Below are 24687 nucleotides of genomic sequence, written 5' to 3' on the forward strand. Positions count from 1 at the left end.
TTTAAAAACCGTTGAAACTGGACATTGTACTTTTGGAATTTCTTGTTTGCTTTTGGTGAAAAAGGTGCTGAATAAACTGTGTGCTTATTCATTTGCATTTTGATGGGATACAGAAGCGGAAGATTCCAGATGAGAAAAATGTAGGTGGCGGCTAGGGTGCTTCTCTGCAAATCTGCACATATTAAGCGTTCCTCCTGTCGCTGGAAATGCACAAAGTCCTCTTCCAGTGTTCTTAACGCTAAAGTAGGTCATGATGACTCGCCTATTGGCGTCGAAAAATGTGAAATTAGAAAAGCTCCGTGGCGCATTATTGCTCATTCCTCAGTTAAGACCCTCTGTCTTTTTCAATGATGATTTTTAATCCTCTCCTAATTCTGTCATGAACAGGTCTGCCTGCCAATCAATGTATAAAAAGCCAACGCTAACTAAATGGATGACTTCTGTTGAATGGCATAATTATTTTCATGTCACATTTTACACATCAACAAGCAAAATGTAATCACATAAAAAGTCAACATTAGTTGTACTGTTGCCCAATGGCAGCGCTATGAATATGTATAATTTGTTAATACTAAAAGACTTGGAAATCATTTGGATGAGGGTAATGCAGTGGTTAGAAACCATATAAATTGTATAATCATCAGATTAGGGTACATTGTATTTGGTAATTGTTAGTGATTTATAAGCAAAGATCACATTTAATGTTGCAATGAAACTACAACGTAAAGCTGGACTGATGCGCAATGTTGTCACCAGCTCAGTTGTTTGCATCATAGATATTCATTGGTATTAATTCTATGTGACCTTTTATCATACAGCCATATCTAAATTCCTCTTAAGCCTACTGTAAGCGGCAGACTGTCAGTCTGGATTGTAAAGTTGTTAAGACATGACACAGCATTCTCAGTGAAAAGGCATCTTAGCATTTGCTTCCTTTACAGCTTGTAAATAAACAACCCCCATCGTGACCTCTCTTGACACTGCAAGCGCCTGTTGCACCAAACAATCACGCTGCTGGTGCTCAAAGTTAAATGTGCAGACTCAACCCAGGTTTCAGATCCCAAGCTGAGCGAGGGACCCTCCCGGAATTACGTGTTTAGCTCACACAACTTGCTTTTAGCCTCACAACACTCAGTCCATCCACGGGTTGAGCTCATTAACAGTAAAAGTGCATGTGCGACAGAAACTCCACTGTCGTGTAACTGCATGTTGATGGATGTATGGCATGATTGGGATCACATGAAGTTCTAAATATCGAGAAAACAAACAGACCTTGGCAGACACTCTGGCTCATACCACAGCTATATCAGGCTGGAAGAACGATTGAGCCTTGTGGATGAGATGATGAGTATGACGTGTCTGTCTGAGAATGGTGTTAAATGTCATGTTGCACTTTGAGCATGAATAAATGTCTGACTTTATTTAGAATCGTGCTTTGCAGATTTGGTGAATCGGCTGCCGCTGCTCCAGTGTAGTGGTGGTGTTGTGGTGGTGGTGGCAGGTTGGGTGTCCTGCCCAGAGATTGGCATGCAGCCACTAGGCCTTGACAGGAGGGTGAGGTTGGGGGAGGAGCCGGCAGCATGGGGGATCCAGAGGACTGACTGACAGGAACAGTGGCTACCCAACAACAAACCAACATGCGCGAGGCAGGCAAACATGTCCACAGCACAACAAAACGCAACATTTACAAATCTTTTTGGGTGGGCCTCAGTTATTCGCAGATATTTGCTGTTTGTAACAGAGCTCGGTCCCTATCCCCCGCAAATAGAGAGGGTTGGTTCACCATATACTTAGGACTACTAACCTTTTTGAAAGTAAGAGCTACTTCTTGCGTACTAATTACTGCGAAGGGCTACCAGTTATCGACACACTTCTGAAATGACTATTTTGGTCAAATTATGATTATTTTAATAATTGATGAATCTGGGATTATTTGTTTTATTCATCGATGATTCTGATTAAAGAATGTTTTAATTTCCATCCCTTTATTAAAAACAGAACATTATTTCAAATTGATGGTGCAGAAAATGCACAAACATAAATTATGATTCAGTTACTGGTTTGGTCCGTAACCTGTCCGAAAATTGGGGCAAAAATGTTGATCATTGATTTCCAAAGTAAAAGCAGATGTTTGCAAAAATGTCTTATTTCAATTTCAATGAAACACAAAAATAATCAGTTTGCTTTCATAAAGGACTATAGAAAGGACAATATTGCTGAGAGGCTGAAATTCTGAGGAATTGAACAGTTTTAAGTTAAACAATAAGGATTAATCATCAAAAATAGTTGTCAATTTGATAGAGTAGTTGTCGATTAATAATTAATTGTTGCACCTCTGTTGTTATTAATAATGATATTCAATATCTATGTGAGGACAATACAGCGGAACCTCAATCTAATGGACCTTGATTTAAGGGACTTTGGATTTAAAAGACAGAAAAGTGTCCAGTGGGAACTCAAAATCAACCCTTTTATATGACAGTTAGGTAACTTTGGATATACTTTAAAACTTTTCAAACATTTTAAACCTTTTTTATACAACCCCAATTCCAATGAAGTTGGGACGTTGTGTTAAAACATAAATAAAAACAGAATACAATGATTTGCAAATCATGTTCAATCTATATTTAATCGAATACACTACAAAGACAAAATATTTAATGTTCAAACTGATAAACTTAAACCAAATAATCATTAACTTAGAATTTTATGGCTGCAACACGTTCCAAAAAAGCTGGGACAGGGTCATGTTTACCACAGTGTTACATCACCTTTTCTTTTAACAACATTCAATAAATGTTTGGGAACTGAGGACACTTCATTGTTGAAGCTTTGTAGGTGGAATTCTTTCTCATTCTTGCTTGATGTACAGGTTCAGCTGTTCAACAGTCCGGGGTCTCCGTTGTCGTATTTTACGCTTCATAATGCGCCACACATTTTCAATGGGAGATGGGTCTGGACTGCAGGCAGGCCAGTCTAGTACCCGCATTCTTTTACTATGAAGCCACGCTGTTGTAACACATGCAGAATGTGATTTGGCATTGTCTTGCTGAAATAAGCAGGGGCGTCCATGAAAAAGACGTTGCTTGGATGTCAGCATACTTTTCTCCAAAACCTGCATGTACCTTTCAGCATTAATGGTATCTTCACAGAAGTGTAAGTTACCCATGTCATTGGCACAAACACAGCCCCATACCATCACAGATGCTGGCTTTTGAATTTTGCGTCCATAACAATGCGGATGGTTCTTTTCCTCTTTGGCCCGGAGGACACGACGTCCACAATTTCCAAAAACAATTTGTAATGTGGACTCGTCAGACCACAGAACACTTTTCCACTTTTCATCAGTCCATCTTAGTTGAGCTCGGCACCAGAGAAGCCGGTGGCGTTTCTGGGTTTTGTTGATAAATGGCTTTTGCTTTCCATAGTAGAGTTTCGTATTGCACTTACGGATGTAGCGCTAAACTGTATTTACTGACATTGGTTTTCTGAAGTGTTCCTGAGCCCATGTGGTGATATCCTTTACACATTGATGTCGATTTTTGATTCAGTGCCGCCTGAGGGATCGAAGGTCACGGGCATTCACTGTTGGTTTTCGGCCTTGTCGCTTACATGCAGTGATTTCTCCAGATTCTCTGAACCTTTTGATGATATTATGGACCGTAGATGATGATATCCGTAAATTCCTTGCAATTGTACGTTGAGTAACATTGTGAACAAGTGCGTGGGAAAATAGTGGAACAGTTTAAGGACAAAGAGGTGAACCTCGCCGCATCTTTGGTTGTGCATGACTGAGCAGTTCAGGGAAGCTCCTTTTATACCCAATCATGTCACCCACCTGCTCCCAATTAGCCTGTTCACCTGTGGGATGTGCCAAACAGTTGTTTGATGAGCATTCCTCAACATTCTCAGTGTTTTTTACCACCCGTCCCAGCTTTTTGGGAATGTGTTGCAGCCATAAAATACTAAGTTAATGATTATTTGCTAAAAATAATCAAGTTTATCAGTTTGAACATTAAATTTCTTGTCTTTGTAGGGTATTCAATTAAATATAGGTTGAACAACCATCCATCCATCCATTTCCTGAGCCGCTTCTCCTCACTAGGGTCGCGGGTGTGCTGGAGCCTATCCGAGCTGTCATCGGGCAGGAGGCGGGTACACCCTGAACTGGTTGCCAGCCAATCGCAGGGCACATACAAACAAACAACCATCCGCACTCACATTCACACCTACGGCCAATTTAGAGTCTCCAATTAATGCATGTTTTTGGGATATGGGAGGAAACCGCGCAGGCACGGGGAGAACATGCAAACTCCACACAGGCGGGGCCGGGGATTGAACCCGGGTCCTCAGAACTGTGAGGCTGACGCTCTAATAGGTTGAACATGATTTGAAAATCATTGTATTATGTTTTTATTTATGTTTAACACAACGTCCCAACTTCATTGGAATAGGTGTTGTATTTACAATAATTTTGTCCTGTACTGGGTGTTTTTAGACCAAGAAAAAAAGTAGAAAACAATAATTTTGTACTGTACTGGTGTTTTTAGGCCACAAAAAGCATGCTTCAGTTTAACGGACAATCTGATTTAACGGATGACCCCTGACCCCTATTAGTCTGTTAAACCGAGGTTCCACTGTATCTATAAAATGATTTCTCACAATCAATAATTACCAACAATGATTTAACAAGGTCTGAAACATAAATGGGCCCCCCTCTGGAGCCAGGCCTGGAGGTGGGGCTCGAAGGCGAGCGCCTGGTGTCCGGCCCTGCACCCATGGGGCCCGGCCGCGCACAGCCCGAAAGGGTAACTTGGGTCCCCCTTCCCATGGGCTCACCACCTGTGGGAGGTGCCATAGGGGTCGGGTCCAGTGTGAGCTGGGCGATGGCCTTGGCGATCCGATCCTCGGCTACAGAAGCTGGCTCTAGGGACGTGGAATGTCACCTCTCTGGCAGGGAAGGAGGCCGAGCTCATGTGCGATGTCGAGAAGTTCCGACTCGATATAGTCGGGATCGCCTCCACAGACAGCTTGGACTCTGGTACCAGTCCTCTTGAGAGGGGTTGGACTCTCTTACACTCTGGACCACCGGAAGGAGACCCCGGGGACGACCCAGGACAAGGTGGAGAGACTACGTCTCTCGGCTGGCCTGTCAACGCCTCGGGATCCCCCCGGAAGAGCCAGATGAAGTGGCTGGGGAGAGGGAAGTCCCTGCTAAAGCTACTGCCCCCGCGACCCGACCTAGGATAAGCAGTAGAAAATGGATGGATGGATGGATGGAGGAAACATAAATATCAATATCCAACACATTATTTCTATAAGTCTCAGCAAGGGTTTTACATTTACAAATGATCACTTCTACAACATTCCTAGGAAATCACAATGTTCCCATCACTGGTGTGCTATTTTTACAAAAGCCTACGGGCTACTTATGTGGGCACATGTTGGTTTTTGTCTTAAATTTCAACTCTCACTATATGAATTACTAGCCTGCAACAGAACGTTAACAATGATTGTAGAGCTCACAATACAGATTAACTGAGTCACAATTTGAGTGCTCACACTATAAGGTCATTGCTATTCCACTTAAGTCTTGCTGATGTTAGTGTTTTTTGAACTGTCAAATCAAGAAGACACTGCATGACTTGTATCTCACTAGACTTGGTCGCCAAAGTGATTCGACTGACTCGGAATCTAGCCCTGCTTAAGCGGACAGCAGCTTTTTAGATCTAAGTGAAAATATGATATTCAAGCATGACGAAGGAGTCTGCTTTAATTCGCAATATTGTTGGTACGAGATTTGGTTTTGGCTAATGAGGAGCGCAGATGAAAATGGAAAACAACACGTATACACATATGCATATTTACTTTGGCATGCGTATTTCTCCCCTTCCCTCTGGGGATACTCAAAAGAACACCTGCACCGACACGTGACTGCCACTCGCAGAGATCACAGAAAATGCTTTCTATATTTGGTTTAGTTTGTGTATTTTATTAATATAGAAATAAATATGCAAATGATCTAAAAGACATTGCACAATGAAATGTTGCCTTTAGAATGGTCCAACAATTTTATGATGGAGAAAGTGAAATCTCACTGATAGTGTTCAGTCTCTTTTTAAAATTTAGACACTTTATCATGAAAGCTTGTTAATCAGATTTGTTCTCTCTCGTCAGTGATATTTTAAATCCTGTTTAATTTTCATTTTCAACACATGACCTGCAGCAAAAAATCACTGATGCCATTGTTATTCATTAGCTTTTTTGGTAATAAATTAGTTCAATTTCCTTGTACATACAAAAGCTAAACAGTTGGCGGATGCCTGGTGATAGTGTTAGGGGATATGGGGGGGGGGGGAATCTATCCCCATATGGGCCATCTTATTAAATATGGCCACTTCCGCATCCTTCTTGCCTTGCGGAGTTGACATAAGTGCGCTGCGCCACATTAAAAGTAGCCCGTGCATCCTTTGAGCTTTACAAATAAAAAAACAAACGTTCCCCGAGGCAGAGAAAATGCCTCAGCATTTTTTTAATGACTGTTTTATGCCCTACAGCGTTCATTGTGGAAATCTTTGTTTGAAAAATGGATAAATGACAATAGAAACAATGGAAGAGAATTGGCACGACAGACATTGTTTTATCGTCCCCTCGATTTTCTGTATATTACCATATCGCCCAACACTACCTGGAAGTATACCTTTTGATTATGCATTTCTTGAAAAAAAAAAAAGTGTATAAATATTTAAAATATACACATACCCATTAAAGGCGTTTATACATTTTCTGAATGTTCTCGATATCCAGGATATGCATTCTTGAACCCCTTCTAATGCATTTCATCAGTTTATGCAAGACTTCAATTTGCTGACAGTTTAAGCATGAATTATGCTTGTGCCTAAGCGTTGCAGAAAAGGAGGTATATTAATATATAGTAATATATATTAATAATAATAATTTATATTCATGTATATTAATTAGTTTGGCTGTAATTAAACACTTATGTGACAGACTTGTTCAATGCAAAAGAGGCATAAAGGCTAATTATAACTAGAGCAAACACATGTAACGTACATTTTTTTTTTTTTACCGGTTTCTGATTTTTGTGCCTTGTTTCATAATCAAGACTGGCCATGAATAGAACATTTCCCTTTATAGTCTTATTAAATGCCTAACTTCATTTTCAAGGTTAGGAGTACTGCCATCGTGGATACGTAATCTGTAAATGTAAATGGCTGTCTGTCTCTCCATGTAAACCTTGTGGTTGTCTCGCAGTCTGTTTGAGGTGGACCTCGCCAAATGTCTTCTGGGATAGCTTCCAGCTCCATGTGACCTCCGCACAGGACTAAGTGGCGAAGCTGATAAATGTGGATTGTGTCATCGTGACACCATGTAGCCGATCGTATAATAAACAAAGGGGCTAACACAAAGCAGTGGCATGCATGCCTTTGTGTTTAGTATTTACTTCAAGGTGTGTTGCAAATTAGTTGAATGTTTATCATTGTCATTTTCATCATCTTTATTAGCTCTTGGCAATGAGCAGTCAGAAATATGAAACTATCCTAGAAACAGCTTTATAAGCTGAAGGATTCTGTTCAGATACAATCCCGATAATTGCAGCCTTGCGTATTGGCAGATACCAATATTGATCCGATATGAACAATGAGCACGAATCATACATACTTTTACTTATTTTGTAGTATGTGAATGCTAGAAAAGGTTTCAATGAAGTGATATTACTAAAACATAGAATAATAGTCAGCAACAGTAGGTATGAGAAAAATCCAATTAGTAACCAATGGGTTACAAAACGTTTAACCTTAAACATGAGAATATACTGCAATTGCATGAAATAAAAATTCAATAAAAAAAATCCTGAAAAATAACCTCAATAAAACCAATAACTAAATAAAATCGATATTTAAATTGCAACATAAGCACTATTTCTAACTTAAACGTAAGCATATTCTACAATTGAATGGATTAAATTAAAATAAATTATACGCATACATACCACTGATGGGAAGTTTTAGCAGTTTTTAAACGATGGTATACCGTGAAACCACTAACCAGCTTATGTCTGGTTGCCAGTTTGAACCTGTACCTGTCGCTTCAGTGAGAAGGAAGAAGGTACACTACGAACCACCAAATTTGTCTGTCTAAAGTGTCCCAATTTTAGCCCTTTTCTTTGATGAAATGTCCTCAAAGTTATCTCCAAAACAGGTCGTAGATATTCCATACCCCAGAGTTATAATATATATAATATAACATGTGGCCTTTCAAACATTTATAGGCTTCCCCAGGGTGCCTGTGCTTAATCCTCAGGGATTTCTGGAAGCCACTCTATTGAGTTACATCCCTCCACGTCCTATCTGGAGGGCCATCTTAATGGTTGGTCTGTGAAACTCTCATTGTACCAACTTGCGTTTCTCTCGATGGGTTGGTCTAATTTGCACCAACCGGAATCCCGCAGAACACACCCACGAGTAGCCACCTTCTTCACAAAAATAAGGAGATGTTCTCATTACTCATCAGTCTCATTTGCCATTTGAGTTGATCTGCTAACCGGCACTGAAGAGAGATGGAAACATTCCTATATGAATTTGCGCATAAATGCTAAGGGATTATGTTGCTGAGCAATAAACTGAACTGAGGACCATCCATCCATCCATCCATCCATCCATCCATCCATCCATCCATTTTCTTTACCGCTTATCCTCACAAATCTTAAATTCCATTGAATTCTGTCCTCCTCCACCTTGTACAACCATAGCAAAGCATACCACTACAACTTGTAGCCCGAAAACGAGGGACTGAAAAGTAGGACATTTGAGTAGGATATTTTGGGATGTTTTACAATGGAACTGCCGAAAAATTGTGAACTATACAGAATTAAGGTGAATTAAGTTGCCGTTCTATATGAAACAGCACCAGCACAGATTGGGGGTACAAATTACAATTTTGTGAGATCTATGTGTGAAGAACGTGTTGTGCGATATAGTAACTTGTTTCCAGGGGACGCATGACCTCTTTCCTGTGTTGTTGCAGAATCATATTTAAATATAGCATCTGATGCTGTCTAAATATGATCCCAGTCCTTAGCTCTCGGAACAGCCCAGATGCTTTTTCCGCCCTGGCTCAGAGACACACAATAATGACATCATGCTAAATGCACACAGATTTGCACTCCTCAACACTTCTCAAGGTATTTCACAGGCATGCTTAATCTTTGATAATATACTGTCCACATTCTGAAGGTTGGGCAGGCTGCATTTTCAACTGCAACTAAATACAAACAAATTGACGAGACAACGAGGAACACCCTGGACAAGACACTAGTGGGTGGAGGGAGCTGATTGGTTGACACGTGGTAGAGGGCTGACGAGAACAGGTGGAGACAATAAACTATGAACAGACATGACATAAACATGTGACACAGGAAACCTTGACAAAAGCATGAAACAAACTAAATCTAATTAGAACAAAGTCAACAAAAACACAGACCATGACACTACCACAACCATATGATTGATATACATTTAAGAACGATTGCATTAATTGTACTACCACCATTTAAATGTAGTGTTTATGATTATATTTAAAATCTTAGTCCCAAACAGAACATGAATAATTCATTACTAGTGCAATTATTGTACTTTTACTTATTATAGTTTGTTTTCCTATACAATCCTCTTTAAAGGAGTATTTCCTTTTTAACTTTGCATACAGTATCTTCCTATATCTATGCTATAAACAGAGTTTAGATAGACGGACAGATTTGTTAGCTTTGCTGGCTTCATCTCAAAGTTAAAAGCTTTGCACATGACTCTGTGTTTGTAGTAATGAGAGAAATGAAAACGACAGACAAATTAAGCAGACAAACTTTGGAGTTAGCGGTATAGTGAGCCCTGGTAAAGACATCTACAGTAAAACCATAGATGTTGATATCAGGCAGCAACTGTTCTTGAAAAAGATTGTGGCGGTTTATTTTTTTAAGTCACCGGGCGATTCATTGAGGCACAGCAAAGGCCACAATTTTTGTGATTACAGTATATCCAGCCCAGTTCTGGTAATGCCATGCATCTGGGCAAGTATTATAAAAGTCAGATTTAGTGTTGTCTGTTGATCGTTTTGTTCTCCAGCATCTACTTGGAATGTTTTCTAATGTTTTTTTTAGAAGTTACGATGTCTAAAGAATCTGCCTTTTCATTTTGACCCAATATTGCTGAACACTAAATGTAACCCTCAAAGAAAAAAATGTTGTTGTTCATTGTCTTATCTTTTTACAGAGACAGTTAATTTGAGCTTGCATGTGTTCTTCACTGCACTTAAGCTGCACCATTTCTGTTTTATTCTAGAATAGCAAACTTTGCAGCTTCTTGTTTTAAGGAACTTGTGTTGTTGTCTCGCCCAACTGGGTCTTGGCCTACAGTCACGCTTCGTGGACCATTGCAAACAGTCTGATGCCTCTCAGCCCATTTCGTCTGCTGCACACACAGCCAATCTGGGCAAATTGCTAAGAGCAGGAAACATATAGAGCTAATTTCCCCGTCTAAACTTACCAAGCATGCTAATTTCCGACAATTCACCAGCCAACGCAGTTCGGTTTGGATTTTAACACTGTTAAACTATTGACGACAGAGATTTTTTATTTCCTTAGCATTCTTTTTATACATGGCACATGTGGGATTTTGGCAGTATGTCACCATCTAAAGATGGTTTTCATAGTACATGGTGTACTTCCAGACAGTACACCACACTTTTAACGATCTTTCAAATGACAATCAAGAGTGTCATTCCCCAAAACCAGAAGTCTAGCCTGACCAAATGGAATAGTAGCTAGACTGAACTGTGAGAGGCAGCAATATTCCTCGGGTATCCAGATGACACTAGACTAGCTGTTACCATATCTGTTAATGCCATTTCGGTGGCAATTTCTTGACATCTATTATTGTCTATTTTGTTGTTGTAAAATACTTGAAACACACATATAAACACTCAAGAAGTTGCTCTTCCATTTCTGAAGAGCTTTTTATCTTGTGTTTTTAATGTTTCTGTCTTCTTCAAAGAGCTCGCTTTCTGATTTATAATTGCCAGATAAAACAGTTCTTAACACACCACAAGATAATCAGTATCAACAGATAATTGGGCTTCTGCTTGCTTTGGTTGGAAGGGAAAAATCTGTTCAGATTGTCTAGATTATATGTTTAGCACACTTGGTAGCATTGTTACCTGACAAATACTGCCATTTGTACAACATTTACACCTGTTCACACCTCCCTGTCCTTTGGCTGCTAACTGCCAATGTTGTTGTTGGAATTATGATAAATCCAAAGTCATGCCGTACCCTCTTAAAACAAATAAATAGAAAAGGCTTTCAGTGTAAACATACTCTCCACCTTCTAAACCCTTGGCCTTTAAGAGTTCAGAGCCACAGGCCGCACACAACACCAACAATTCCTTATATAGCGTGCTTTCTTGCCTGAGCTCACTGAGAGCAAAACCAGATTGCCTGAAGGGATAAGGTTAAGTAAGACGGGAGTAGTCGTACTTATTTACTTACTTTCTTGAACGCATGGATCAAAATAGAGATTGTTTGGAATCATGTTTGGCTGTTATTGACTGTTGTTTAAATTAATTACCTATCAAGGATTTTTTTATTGGGGTCATTTTGTGGAGGGCATGGGTTGGGGGGATAAATTAAATTTTGGTCCATCCCAAAATCATTTTTAGTCTCTCCACATAAAGTTTGTTTCCCTTAATTCTTAATGACAAAATTTAACCCCCCAAAAAATCAATTAATTGATCATTAAGAATTATGTTGAGGCAAAATGGAGTGCACTTCTGGGCTGCAATGAGGAGAACCGCTGCAATTCAGTCTGTGCATCTTAAAACGTACAGCATGACATCAGCTATGAGAAGTTGAGCTCCATCCAGGCTATGACACAGCTCCTCCACGCAGCTTTCTTTCGCTCAATAAAACACTGACGTAGAAAGAAACTGGAGTTCATAACATTCTCATCAAGAGTCAATGCCGACACGTTGGAAGGTCGAACAAGTTTAGGAACCCGACACTCGAACATAGTATATGTATGGTATAAATTATACTACGAACAGAGCATGAGTCACAGTAGTAGAAAGTGTGTGTTGCGATTGTGAGTCAAGGTGATGCAGTTCATAGAATGAATAAGGAATGCCATGTAAAAAAAGCCATTGAGGTTCAACTCGAGTCATGCAGTGAATCAGCGTTGGTAATGGCGCGTTTCTTAGTTGTATATCTGTAAGTAAATGATTATCAAAAGCCCTTTGTCAATCTTGTTTTTGTTTTATAGTTTGAGGTGTCCCAATAGCAAAAAAATATATCAGCGTCAAAGTCACTGTTCAACTTGACGTTTCTTTTCACTTTTTTCCACTTTTTACTCACAAACCGGTGTTTTTGGTCAAACCAACACATGTTCTACTGCTGGTTACTGAAGAACAGAAAAATCTGGGAATATATTATCAATATATAATTTATCATTTATGGTGAGAGAAAAGTCTACTCTTGTTTTGGTATGTTTGTTGCTTATATTGTTATAGAACACAATATTCTGTGTGTCTTGAAAGATCAGTGAAAATGTTCTAAAACAGCTGGCAATATGTTGAACACTGCTTTGAAATAGCTGGGAGTTAAATGAGGTAATGATCCAGAATTTTACTTTTAATTTGTGCCTTTTGTGTTTTTTTTTACAGGAAAACTGGATGCACCCTGTGTTCAGACTGGATTATTTTTTAACCTATAATTCCCAATACAATAAGGAGGCAAATTAGCTGACAGGTAAGTGAAGTAAACTGCTTACAAGCAAACTTAGAATGCTTCTGTTTTTAAATAGGAAAAATCCAATGCAGTGTTCATTTAGCAATATTAGGATGGCTTTTTTACCCCCCTATTCAATGGACATTTTGTCACCCTGTTATGAGGAAATGCTTAATCCTTTGAGGAATGGCGAAAGTATTTCAAGTTGTAACTGTGAATCACCTTCAAAGCTCAGCAACTATTTTTGGACAGTTTTTTTTTGGTTCCGTTTTGGTCATAATTAAGACAGCTTTGGTTTTTCTCGCTATATTTGACACTGACATATCTCTCAAAGCTATATTTCATGTTTATGTCTCCTGTGCTGCCATTTTCTAATATATATATATATATATATATATACTTGAATGGTGAATCCTTTGTTGACTACAAACTTTTATTTTTGTCCGACAAGAGAGTAATATTTAATATGAATAGGCTTTTTGGTTTACACAACTGTCACAGCAACCATTTTGTTGTGTTAATAATTTAATAAAGTAGTAAACCTTTATCCAACTGTGTAATGCTAGGTACTCTGAAATCTTTCCATGGTTTAAACCCAAATTAATGGACTGAAAAAAATTCAACATTTGTCCCACAAATGACTCTGCCTGGTGATGGTTGAGAATGAAAAGTTTGGGAAAGTTTCAAGGGTTTGTTTTTGACATCATTATCTCCTGAATACTGATTCACTGATAGTGCAGCCATTAGCTGGAATGGGCTCAACAGCTACCTTAAATAGGGCATCGACTTTTTCTTTTTCTCCAATTAGCCTGAGGAATGTCATGAGCGAGTTTCGGGGGTTGTGTGGGAAAATAATTCCCTTAAAAAATGCATCAGCATTGGCTCAATCACAACTGTAAAAGACCAAATAGTGTACACTGTATGTTTCCTGACTAAAAGCTCCTACAGATGTGGCAGATCAAATTGGAACGCCCACTAAAACAGACATAGTTTAGGGTCTTAGATTCTACAGATTTGGTTTCCACATGATACATAATTTTTCTAGCATTCCTCCCAGCGTCAGTTGTTCAGACTGGTTCTCTAAAACAGTGCAGTACAACTCAGAATTTACCCCTCAAACACCCATAGAAGTCATTTCTACATTAACACTTCTTTTGTCAGAAAGATTAGAAAAATAAAACAGTCCACCCCAGTATTTGAGCAGACATTTTGATGATGTGTTTACTGTGGCTTAGCATAAAGCTCTGCACTGCGAAAGTGAGGCTGTATTGACCGGGGGGGTGGATCCATTAAGATTACACTCTGTTGACTCATCGTAGCTCTTTAAGTCACTCTACGTATTGATTGATGCATTTCCCTGTTGTGATTGTCCTTGATAAAAGCATTAGGTTGTGTCCCGTGCTTTTTGCCTCCAGAGTTCTACTGCAACACTGCTCACAAAGTGGCTGTGCTATCTATCCCCATTAAAACATTATAACATTCCACTGTGAGGACCACATTGATGTGGTCCGAATCAATTAAGCCGGAGAAAGAGTGTTACTTTGGGGAATTGTAGCAGGAACGTTGTTTAAAAAAAAAAAAAAAATGGTCTGCCCGTGAAGCCCCCAGAGGGAGACAAGGTCAAAGGAGATCAATTACTGAGTGGATGTCTGGAACATGTGTTGCCATCCCATCCCCTCCCATTCCTCCACTCTGAAACCATGACTATCCCCACAAGGCTAAAAAAAGATGACTGCAAGAAGGGGCAGCTGTGAAGAGTTTCCAAAAGACCACAATGAAAGGGGTTTATTTTACAGCAGTCATAGACGCCTCAATGATCACTATAACATTTTGTACATTCCCATAAGCATTAGTTTAATTTGTTAGCCGTTTCAAACAAGCTCCTGAATGGATGGTGGGTCCATGCGAGGTCATCAGTCCTGCCATGTCTGTCCTCTAGTCCTAGGCCAAGGCTATCGAGATAAAGAAGGGGTTTCCCATGCCATTTGCCCAGTTCCCATTTAACAGTGGAGAACGAGGAGCTGATGAACTTCATGAAGACAATTTAGAGTAAGGATAAGTTTTTTTGTTTCTGTGATGCTTTAATTCCTCATGAAGTTTTTCTAAACAAAGCAAAGCATGTTGTTGCTTTGGTTTGTTTTTGGAATATGTTTTATGTTTATGTTCTGAAATGGGTCAGGTCAGGGTTGGCTAAACTGCATCATTGAACCAGCTGTCCACTAAGGGAAAATTAAATACAAATCCTTGCTGTTGTTGTGTGACTTAATTAATTAATGGCCTACCTCCTTCAGAATTCAACTTGGTCAATAATTCACCTGTAATGTAACTCAAAGGAAACAAAGAATTGGAGTCATGAGATTTCTGACTAATAATTCATAAAGCGTCACAGGCCAGCTCAGCTCAAAATCCATCAAAATGGACAAATCTGATTTAATTTGATTAATTCCACAGGACTTAAATGTCAGTCAATTTGCAGCTTAAATTTCCCCCACGAGAGAGTGCAATGTGGCTGTTATAGACGACTTTCACACCGAGATCCTGCAAAATTGCTGCATCAGAACAGAAGACTTGTAAAACATAAGCCAGCGAAAGTGGCATATTGCCTCAATTGCGTGCGCTTTCATTAACCAGAACGGCATCCCCGTAATTAGGTAGTTAGATGCATGCCTGTGTCTGGTGTGATGAAGTACACCCTTGTCATGGTATTGTTTAAATATACAGGCATTGTCCCGTAATTGTGGGGTCATATTCGTATTTTGATGCGGTTTATACAGAACTGAATTTTTTTTTTTTTTTTTTTTTTTGTAATAGGTTGGTTGATTGTAGGCCGCAAGGTATTTTTTATTTCATTTTCTCAAGGTATTAGCTCACAGTTAGCTCAGATACGGTGACTATTTTCTCACTGTGTTATAAATTGCTAATACACAGTTAGTCCAAATCTGACTGTGAGATTTACTTTGTTCTATTATTCAGGGACTGCCAGGATTAAATCAACACACAATGCTATTTATTACAAAGGGGCCTATTTGTTTGAATTCATATCCAGTTACTTCACATGTTGTCATGTTATCTGTGTTTCAGATTTATTGCCCACTGATGTGTTTCAACTTGATGTGAGCCAAGGCTTTCGGTCTGGCCTCCTATTGTTTGACTGTCTAGTCAACCTTGTGCTGTCCTAGTCTTAAACAGGCCAAAATTTCAGCTGTTCACTCTTTGACCCACCTGTGGTTTCTACTGTCAAGACGGGCTGAAAAATTGGCTCTCATGCTTTGAAGTTAAGTTAAAGTGACTCGACAACATTGCAATAAATACATCAGAATTTATTTCTATGCTTTATGGGATGTGAAATTGGCTCAGACGGAAGTGACTGAACAGCCTATTGTCTTGTCTTGTGTCGATGTTGCGAGAGACAGACTTGTTGTTTGTGACTCCACTTCTGCTGGACCTCGTTCATCCCACCCCTTCTTCCATGTTTTTTCAGCTGTGTTTACATGCCAGCTCTGTGGAACTGGAAGGGTGGAGTGAATACCTTCCTCCGCAGCAGACATTTGTCCTTTTTTGGTTTCATAATTTGTTTTTCCATTGCAATTACATATACTATTGGCGTTACATATTGGTCATGTTATAAAGGCTTCATATTCCTCTTGGCTTGTAATGATGGGTATCTATCAAGGTAAAAATAACAAAAAATAATAATATTCATAAAGCTCACATCATCATCATCATCATCATAGCAAAGCAGTCATATTTTATATTCAAATAACCCTAATTTTTAATTGAGTGGCTAATTTACACGAAGTAAGAAAACTTCAGTAAGAAAAAAAAAAACCTGTTTATCATGTCATCAAAACATTACATCCATCCAAAAGTTATTGATGCTTGATGACTTGGTCCATCAAAACAAAGTAATTCAGGACAACTCTTCTCTGGACAGAGCCGACAGTCTTCACTCATCTTCAAAAAGTGAATGGAGGTTGTGTGGTCTGAACAGAAAGTACATGTTTTGGTGGTTAGGGATGATCCTCTGCCATTATAAACCAGATTATGTTAAAATGGTCATCAGACATCAGTTGTGCCTATGATTGGTGGATGTTCTTAATGCTGTCATCTTCTTGTGGATACAGTACATCCTTCGTGGTAAATAATGTCAACAAATCTGTCCGTCAGCAGGACAGAGTAGAATACAAACTACGCGCATTATTGATGAATATGAAATTGGAGCTGCTGCGATCATAGCTAATCCCTCATCTGTGTTGCACAGCACATCCTGGGATCGTTGATCCATAAGTGTCGATTCATTGGCCCTCAAGCCTCGCTCGCTCTTTTATTGATCACATTCACTCTTAACTTTAGGCGAGTATAAATTTGGAATCTATGCATGTAATGCAACTAGCCACAGGCATGAAAAGGAGCATGTTTTTGCCAAATGTGGTGATATTTCACCATATTACAGATTTCACTCAACTCTCGAGGATGTTCACTCTCTCTGGCTCCATGTTTTCATTTGACATGTTTTAATTTGGTTGGACATTTACAAGGAGACATAAACACGTTCTGAGATGCATGCAATGGCTTTGCATGTACTTGCAGTACAGTATCTCCTCTCCCGCTTCAGCAAAGTCAACCAGGGGATCACAAGAATTTTAATGAGTTAACAAACTGTCTATAAATAACCACAGAGTCAACACAACACATCTTAAAATGGTTGTTGCAAAGCAAAGCAACATTTCTGCAAAGCTGACAGTGTTGATCCAACTCTGTTCTGCAAAAATTACAGCTTTTATTAGAGCCCGACCGATATGGAGTTTGGAGGGCCAAAAAAAGCCTTATCCAATATATCGGCCAAGATCCGATATGTTCGCCGATACACAGGATATAATATACTATACATGAACCCAAATTCACAAATAGTAATACCCAAAATATGATTCAAGAAAAAAACACTAAATAAAATAAGGAACTTTAATTAGTAACACTAACAACACAAGGGCTGTAAACTGTATAAATTACTTATTTTAGATAGTGGTGGACTTGGAATTAACAGTTGCATAAATGTTTGTTTATCTCACGAAGATAATTTACACAACTTCAAAACACTGTAATACGCTCGCTATCCGTTCTTGAATGTCATATGGCAACAGTATTGATATCTGATCTTGACAAGGGCGTTGCCAGACCCCTTTGGGGCACGTGCCCCCGTATAAATGAGCTGTGCCCCTGTATCCGGTGCGGACTGGCCATTGGGAGTTTTCAGAATGGAAAAAAAGTAAATACTTTCTATGCAATTGTTAATGTGTTGCATCCACTGCAGTTTTTACCATTAATCTATTTGCGACCTGCTCGCTACAGACGCGCCCCCCCACCTCCTCCCCCACTCGGAGATCATTGCTGTGTTCCGAGCAACAGGTGAACTACTACACACATGCACCCAAGGTATATGCGGGTGTACGTTTGCACAGGGCAGCATGGTGCACACATGCTAATCTGAACTAGAATTTTGTAATGGCATGCCATATCTGTAAAATATGTATTTTTCAATAAGCCAATGGGTACGTGCTTCAGGAATCCCACACTCTCACTGTGTGGCAAGTGAGGAGGGACACTCTTGGAAGGGGAACTATAAGGCAATATACAACAGTGCAACGACAATGTGGTTGTCAGTAATACCCGCAAAGGGGCCCCTTAAAAAAAGCAGCGCAGGCTGGTGCGACCCACCTCCGACAGACAGCTGATATTGGTGTATATCAACGACACAACTCTATAAACAGTCACGTTGGGGGTCAGCGAGCTCTCTAATGGCGCCCCCTGCTATCAGGCTTGTTGGAAATGTGTATACAGCACAACAAAATGAAGTGTGTGTGTGTGTGCCTGTGTGCACGTGCCTGTGTGTGTGTGTGTGTGTGTGTGAGTAATGGGATATACCGTAGTAGGGGGCCCTGTGCCCCAGTAGAGCTGCTAGCAACACCCCTGGATCTTGATACTGTCCTGTGACAATTGTCGCACTTTGTCCACCCCAATCTACACTGAAGTTACGAGTGACCCAGTTTATTGCAGGTCACCACCAAGTAAATGTTAAATTACACTTCAAAGGACATATTTTAGCCTAGAAATAAGCAATGCAATGAAGTGAGCTGCATGCAGCAAGGATTGCTGTCATTCACTGACATAATAACTTCGTTTCTATGCATTGGAAGCAACACCGATGAGCTGTTAATGAGGGCCAAAGCATTCTGCCATGACCTCTTAATTAGTATGCAGAACAGGACAATGTGGCTTTGATGTATTCTGTCAGTACTCATTACCAGTCTCATCTTTTGTGACCTCACTCGAACAACTTACCACCGTTTCCTGTTGGAAATGTCAATGCAGGATGAAAATTGTGAAGTCTTTTCAGTTGTCACAAAGGCTGACACAAAATCACACCAATTCATGTGAAGTCATGTTTCTGGATATGGTTTTTGAAACCTTGTCTGATTTACAGAACGGATCAACAGGTCTTGGCCTGTGGCGATGATTTTGTGACCTTTTGCGAGCCACAATAGCACAGACAAACAACACAGTATGGTCCCATATCTTCCCCCATGACTATGTCACAGTGAATTTATGTTCTTGATGTGCTTTTGATAAGATTTTATTGCTGCCACCATTCTAACAATCAGTGTAATTAAATTGGCTTAAACTGAGACAGTAGTAAATGGAATACAATAGAAGGCTGCACTTTGCTTTTGTCGCTCAAATGTGCTATTTAGAGGAACACTGTTTTCCCCACATGCGCCACTGCAGTGTATGGCTTCAGCTATCGAATATCCGCCACTGTTCACGGCTGTTGAATGATAGGCTTTGCTTCGAAATTGTAAGGATTTATTCAACATGATTGTGAATATTTAATAAGTTGAAATGACAATCTGAAATATTCAGTTCAATTTGTCACTGTGCTCTTGTGAAGTCAAATCATTACAGCCTCCCCACACAAAAAATTACCCTGTAAATAATGAATGGTAATGAAACTAGTAATGTAATATGTGATCCGGCAAAGCAAAATCAAACTCACTTGCCCCTATTGCTCCGTAATTGAAAGTCTTTATATTCATGACGATTGCATTGGTACTCTGATTAATCAATTTAGCCTCTAAACTGGTATTTTAATATTATTTATTAACATATTGTTAAAAAAAGATAAGCGAGACGTAATACATAAATAGAGTGTAGGCATGAGTCCAACATACTGTTTTCAAGTCATCCGCTGACTGAATGGCTTTTCACCATGTTTGATAGTTGACATCGTTGTATTGTGTGACACACAATAAATTGTCGTGCTCTTCTTTTGACAAAGCATAACCCAGCATACGTCAACTTTATTAACCGTCTTAAAACGTTCACTTAAGACTGGTGCGCACATTCCTGACAAAGTTACAGTGACCGTGACATTACTGTAGGGCATTTATGAGCCATCCTTGTACGTGGAAAAAGTATGCGAAAAACTGCTCTGTTAGCCTGAAAGTGTTTTTCTGGAGTGGAGTTGTGTGGCCCAGTGTAACGTAACATCTGGTGTAGGCTGGCTGAAGTCCCTGAGTCCCTTGTTTATATCAGTATTAATTGCAAAGCTGAAGCATTTGTGTTTGCGGAGAGCACAAACGATGCGGTTCGTTATCACTTTCACCCACCCGGCTCCCAAAGCTCAACCCCATTGATGCACAATTCCTTTCATAGGTTTTGATCCTGCTAGTCATTATTTGCCATGCAGGTTTTGAAAAGCCCCATAATGCTGTGGAGTGGTAGTGGCATGGAGATGTATGGATAAAACTGAATAAAACTGAACTGAACCCTAAAACAAGCAAACATTTCTGGTTTATTTCATTCACTAGCCAGTTTAACAAATGAAATTGTTGCATCATTAGTAACAGAAGACCCAAGATTTAACCACCTTTTGGCTTTTACACAAATGGCATGATATTGTCGCAATGGTGTGCTCTTCTACGCAGTGACACAGCATCCAATAATTGGTTATATAAAGCCTGCCCATGGGAGAAATGAGTACCGGTTCTTAAAATTCACACCCCAGTCCCAGCATTGAGGAATACTCTTCAACACTGACATCTACCAGCTCTGTTACAGTTCTGATACCACTACGGCATTGGGAAAAATGCTGACCTTTCCATGCAGTTTTAAGAGGCTATCGTGACCTTCCCAGCTGTGCATTTTATTGTGCCGCTGTGTTCTTCGCATTGAGTTCTAATTGGCCTTGCTTTATCTCAGTCTGACCTTCTCTGCCCTTAAATAAGTTGTTCTCCTGGTTCTTATCAGGAAGGCTGTGGATGGACTCACAAGAGAATAGCAGTGAACATCCCGACCATTCTGCTTTCATGGTTAAAAAATACTAATAACTGGATGAGAAGCTTGTTTCTGTGCAAAAGGTATGCGGCACGACATTAACACCAAGGATTGTTTCGTTCTCTCGGACAAACGGCGACAGACTAGGATGAGCAGGACACTGTCCAAATGATTTCTGAAGCATGCAATGAACAGCTATCAGCTGATGAGTCAGCACTGTTTTTCGCGCTTTGTATCCACCAATATTTATGCTAGGAGTAGCATCTCCTCGCATCCAAACTTAGCGCTCACATTCATAGATGAAAGGCGGTAATGGCAGGTTGGCTGTACATAATGGTGTCTAACCACAGGCACTTCTGGGAAGCAGTCTGACATTAAATGCGGTCACAGGCTTTTTGTGATGGTTTACTTGTCGGGGTTATGGGACTCCAGTTAGACGCCAACAAGAGGAATACATAGAGCGTCTTTGTTTTATTGATAACACTTTGTAGTTAATAAATTAGTTGTTGACAGTCAATAGATACGTCAAGGTCATTCTTTAGTTGGTTTTATACAAACGTCCGTAAAACTGCTGCCCACAGTGCTGTAACAGTAAATGTTGAATTTATTCGCCTGTGCCTTTTTATATGGAACCCAATAAACCAGGATATTGCCGTATACGTGTGCGCCTCCACACAGCAACACGGAATCTGGTATGTCACATGAAACGCGTATAGAAGTGAATGTCGGGTATTCACCCCCTTATTGGGGAAATGCCTCCACATACAAGTAGGGCTGCAGCTATCAGATATTTTTAGAATCAATCCAATAATCAGATAAAAACTGATTATGCCTTATTAAACAAAATATGAGGTACAGGTATTATTGTACACATGGGTTCATCATCCCCACGTTCTACACTGCAGTATCTGTGACTTTAAACGTGTGTGGCTTTAAAAGTCACCCCTACACACAAGCATGGTTCCTTCTCTGAAGGTGGAAAATTGCCGGATTAATTTAGTTTTTCTACCCTGCTTGGGTGCCGTTTATACAGCAACACAGAAAAAAATGCTTTATAGACAATGTAAAAGTGTCTTTCTTAATTTATTCAACCTAACTGTTGCCCCTACCATTGCCTTGGGGGATTAAGCCAGTCTTTCAGAAGCTTAAGCCAGTCCTTCAGCAGCTTTCCAGTGAAAACATTATGTTCACCCACTCAATACAAAAAGACGCAAATATTTCTTTGGTGTTTATTATGATGTCTTGTCAAAAGCCTCAGAGTTCATGCTGCTGTTCCCTTTACTGTATGTGCAACCAGTGCCCAAGTGGATCCCTTGACGTAGGCTGCCCTCAGTGCCCCCCTTTTCTTCAGAATTTGGCCCCCCTTCACCCTCACTATAGAAAACGTGGACCAGATGTCAGCACAGATGATGGGGCCACATAGTTTTCACCACGTCATCTGCCAGCTGCACCAGAAATCTGATTGCACAGCACCTCCACCGCCAATAGGAAGTGACCTCTCAAAGCTAATTTGGCACGGAATAACTACAAATGGCCAAGCAGCGGAAAAATCTGGTTGTCGTGAACAGTCACTCTTCGCATATTTCCGAATGTCTCATGAAGTCTTCACCCGCAATGCCCATCATTTGTTTTGGTTGTGAAGCAGTCACTCAAAGAACCGGGCATTTTATTTGTTCCTATGTTGAGCATCTGTGACTAACTGTGAAGAGCATTAGCAATAGTGGAAATTCTCATGGTTCGAATTTGACTGTCAGGCTATGCAATAAGGTTTTGTTGTTCCATCCATCCATCCATCTTCTACCGTTTATCCGAGGTCGGGTCGTGGGGGCAGTAGCTTTAGCAGGGACACCCAGACTTCCCTTTCCCCAGGCACTTCATCCAGCTCTTCCGGGGGGATCCCGAGGCGTTCCCAGGCCAGCCGAGAGACGTAGTTTCTCCAGCGTGTCCTGGGTCGTCCCAGGGGTCTCCTCCCGGTGGGACGTGCCCGGAACACCTCACCGGGGAGGCGTCCGGGAGGCATCCGAATCAGATGCCTCCTCTCGATGTGAAGGAGTAACGGCTCTACTCTGAGATCCTCCCGGATAACCGAGCTTCTCACCCTATCTCTAAGGGAGAGCCCGGACACCCTGCGGAGGAAACTCATTTCGGATCTCGTTCTTTCGGTCACGACCCACAGCTCGTGACCATAGGTGAGGGTAGGAACGTAGATCGACCGGTAAATCGAGAGCTTCGCCTTTTGGCTTAGCTCCTTCTTTGCCACAACGGATCGATATAAAGTCCGCATCACTGCAGAGGCTGCACCGATCCGCCTGTCGATCTCCCGTTCCATTCTTCCCTCACTCGTGAACAAGACCCCAAGATACTTGAACTCCTCCACTTGGGGCAGGATCTCATCCCTGACCTGGAGAGGGCACGCCACCCTTTTCCGACTGAGGACCATGGTCTCAGACTTGGAGGTTCTGATTCTCATCCCAGCCGCTTCACACACGGGTGCGAACTCCTCCAGTGAGAGTTGGAGGTCATGGCTTGATGAAGCCAACAGAACCACATCATCTGCAAAAAGCAGAGCAATACTGAGGCCACCAAACCGGACCCCCTCTACGCCTCGGCTGCGCCTAGAAATTCTGTCCATAAAAGTTATGAACAGAATCGGTGACAAAGGGCAGCCTTGGCGGAGTCCAACCCTCACCGGAAACGAGTCCGACTTACTGCCGGATATGCGGGCCAAACTCTGACTCAGGTCGTACAGGGACCGAACAGCCCGTATCAGGGGGTTCGGTACCCCATACTCCCGAAGCACCCTCCACAGGACCACCCGAGGGACACGGTCGAACACCTTCTCCAAGTCCACAAAACACATGTAGACTGGTTGGGCGAATTCCATGCACCCTCGAGGACCCTGCCAAGGGTGTAGAGCTAGTCCACTGTTCCACGGCCAGGACGAAAACCACACTGCTCCTTTTTGTTGTTGTTTCATATTTTTGTAAATTAGATATTAGTTGTTAACAAAGATGTGTTGTAGCACTCAGCTATGTTTGACCTGTAAAAGTAGTTATTCCCATATGTTTTATTCCACAGTACAGTTTTACAATTAGGTTGTACACAACAGTTTCGAGACCAGGGGTTGAACTGATAACTAAAAAGCAAAATACAAAACTTGGGATCTTAAAAAAAAAAAACCTTCTAATAAAAGCTATTTTTTTCTGACATAAATACAGTCAGTAGGTCGTGAACTTTGAGAAAATGGACTGTGGAGTATTGCAAAGAATACAGGAAGGACCCTCAAACTAGAAATATTTACATTTTTAATCAGTGACTGTGTTTATGGAAAACTAAATACACAATAGAATCTGTCTCATGTTTGTATCATATTGTTTTCCCACTTGGACACACAAATATAGAATACAATGTGTTTTATCTTGTCTCATTGGGGGCATTTATAAAAGTATTTGAAATATAAACAACGTGGCCCAAAAATATATTCGTCCAATTTGTGTATGACCTACAAATGGTTGTCTGTGTGGCTGTCTACAATCATGCATTTCTGGTTAACTTTGTGC

The 24687-nt window shown here is 40.5% G+C and overlaps 1 protein-coding gene across 3 annotated transcripts in view; it reads left to right on the top strand.

The window, feature by feature from the left end:
- The window catches only part of peak1 (pseudopodium-enriched atypical kinase 1), a 65634-nt gene that overhangs the window by 13778 nt on the left and 27169 nt on the right, over positions 1 to 24687 (top strand). For 2 of the 3 annotated variants that reach the window (XM_061677917.1, XM_061677919.1), the window contains exon 2: positions 12733 to 12817. The exons of the other annotated variant lie outside the window; for it this stretch is intronic. The gene's annotated coding sequence lies outside the window, so the exon portion shown is untranslated. The remainder of the gene's footprint in view (positions 1 to 12732; positions 12818 to 24687) is intronic. 3 annotated transcript variants of the gene reach the window in all.

This window comes from Phycodurus eques, chromosome 5 (genome assembly GCF_024500275.1).
Source record: "Phycodurus eques isolate BA_2022a chromosome 5, UOR_Pequ_1.1, whole genome shotgun sequence".
Classification (NCBI taxonomy): domain Eukaryota; kingdom Metazoa; phylum Chordata; class Actinopteri; order Syngnathiformes; family Syngnathidae; genus Phycodurus; species Phycodurus eques.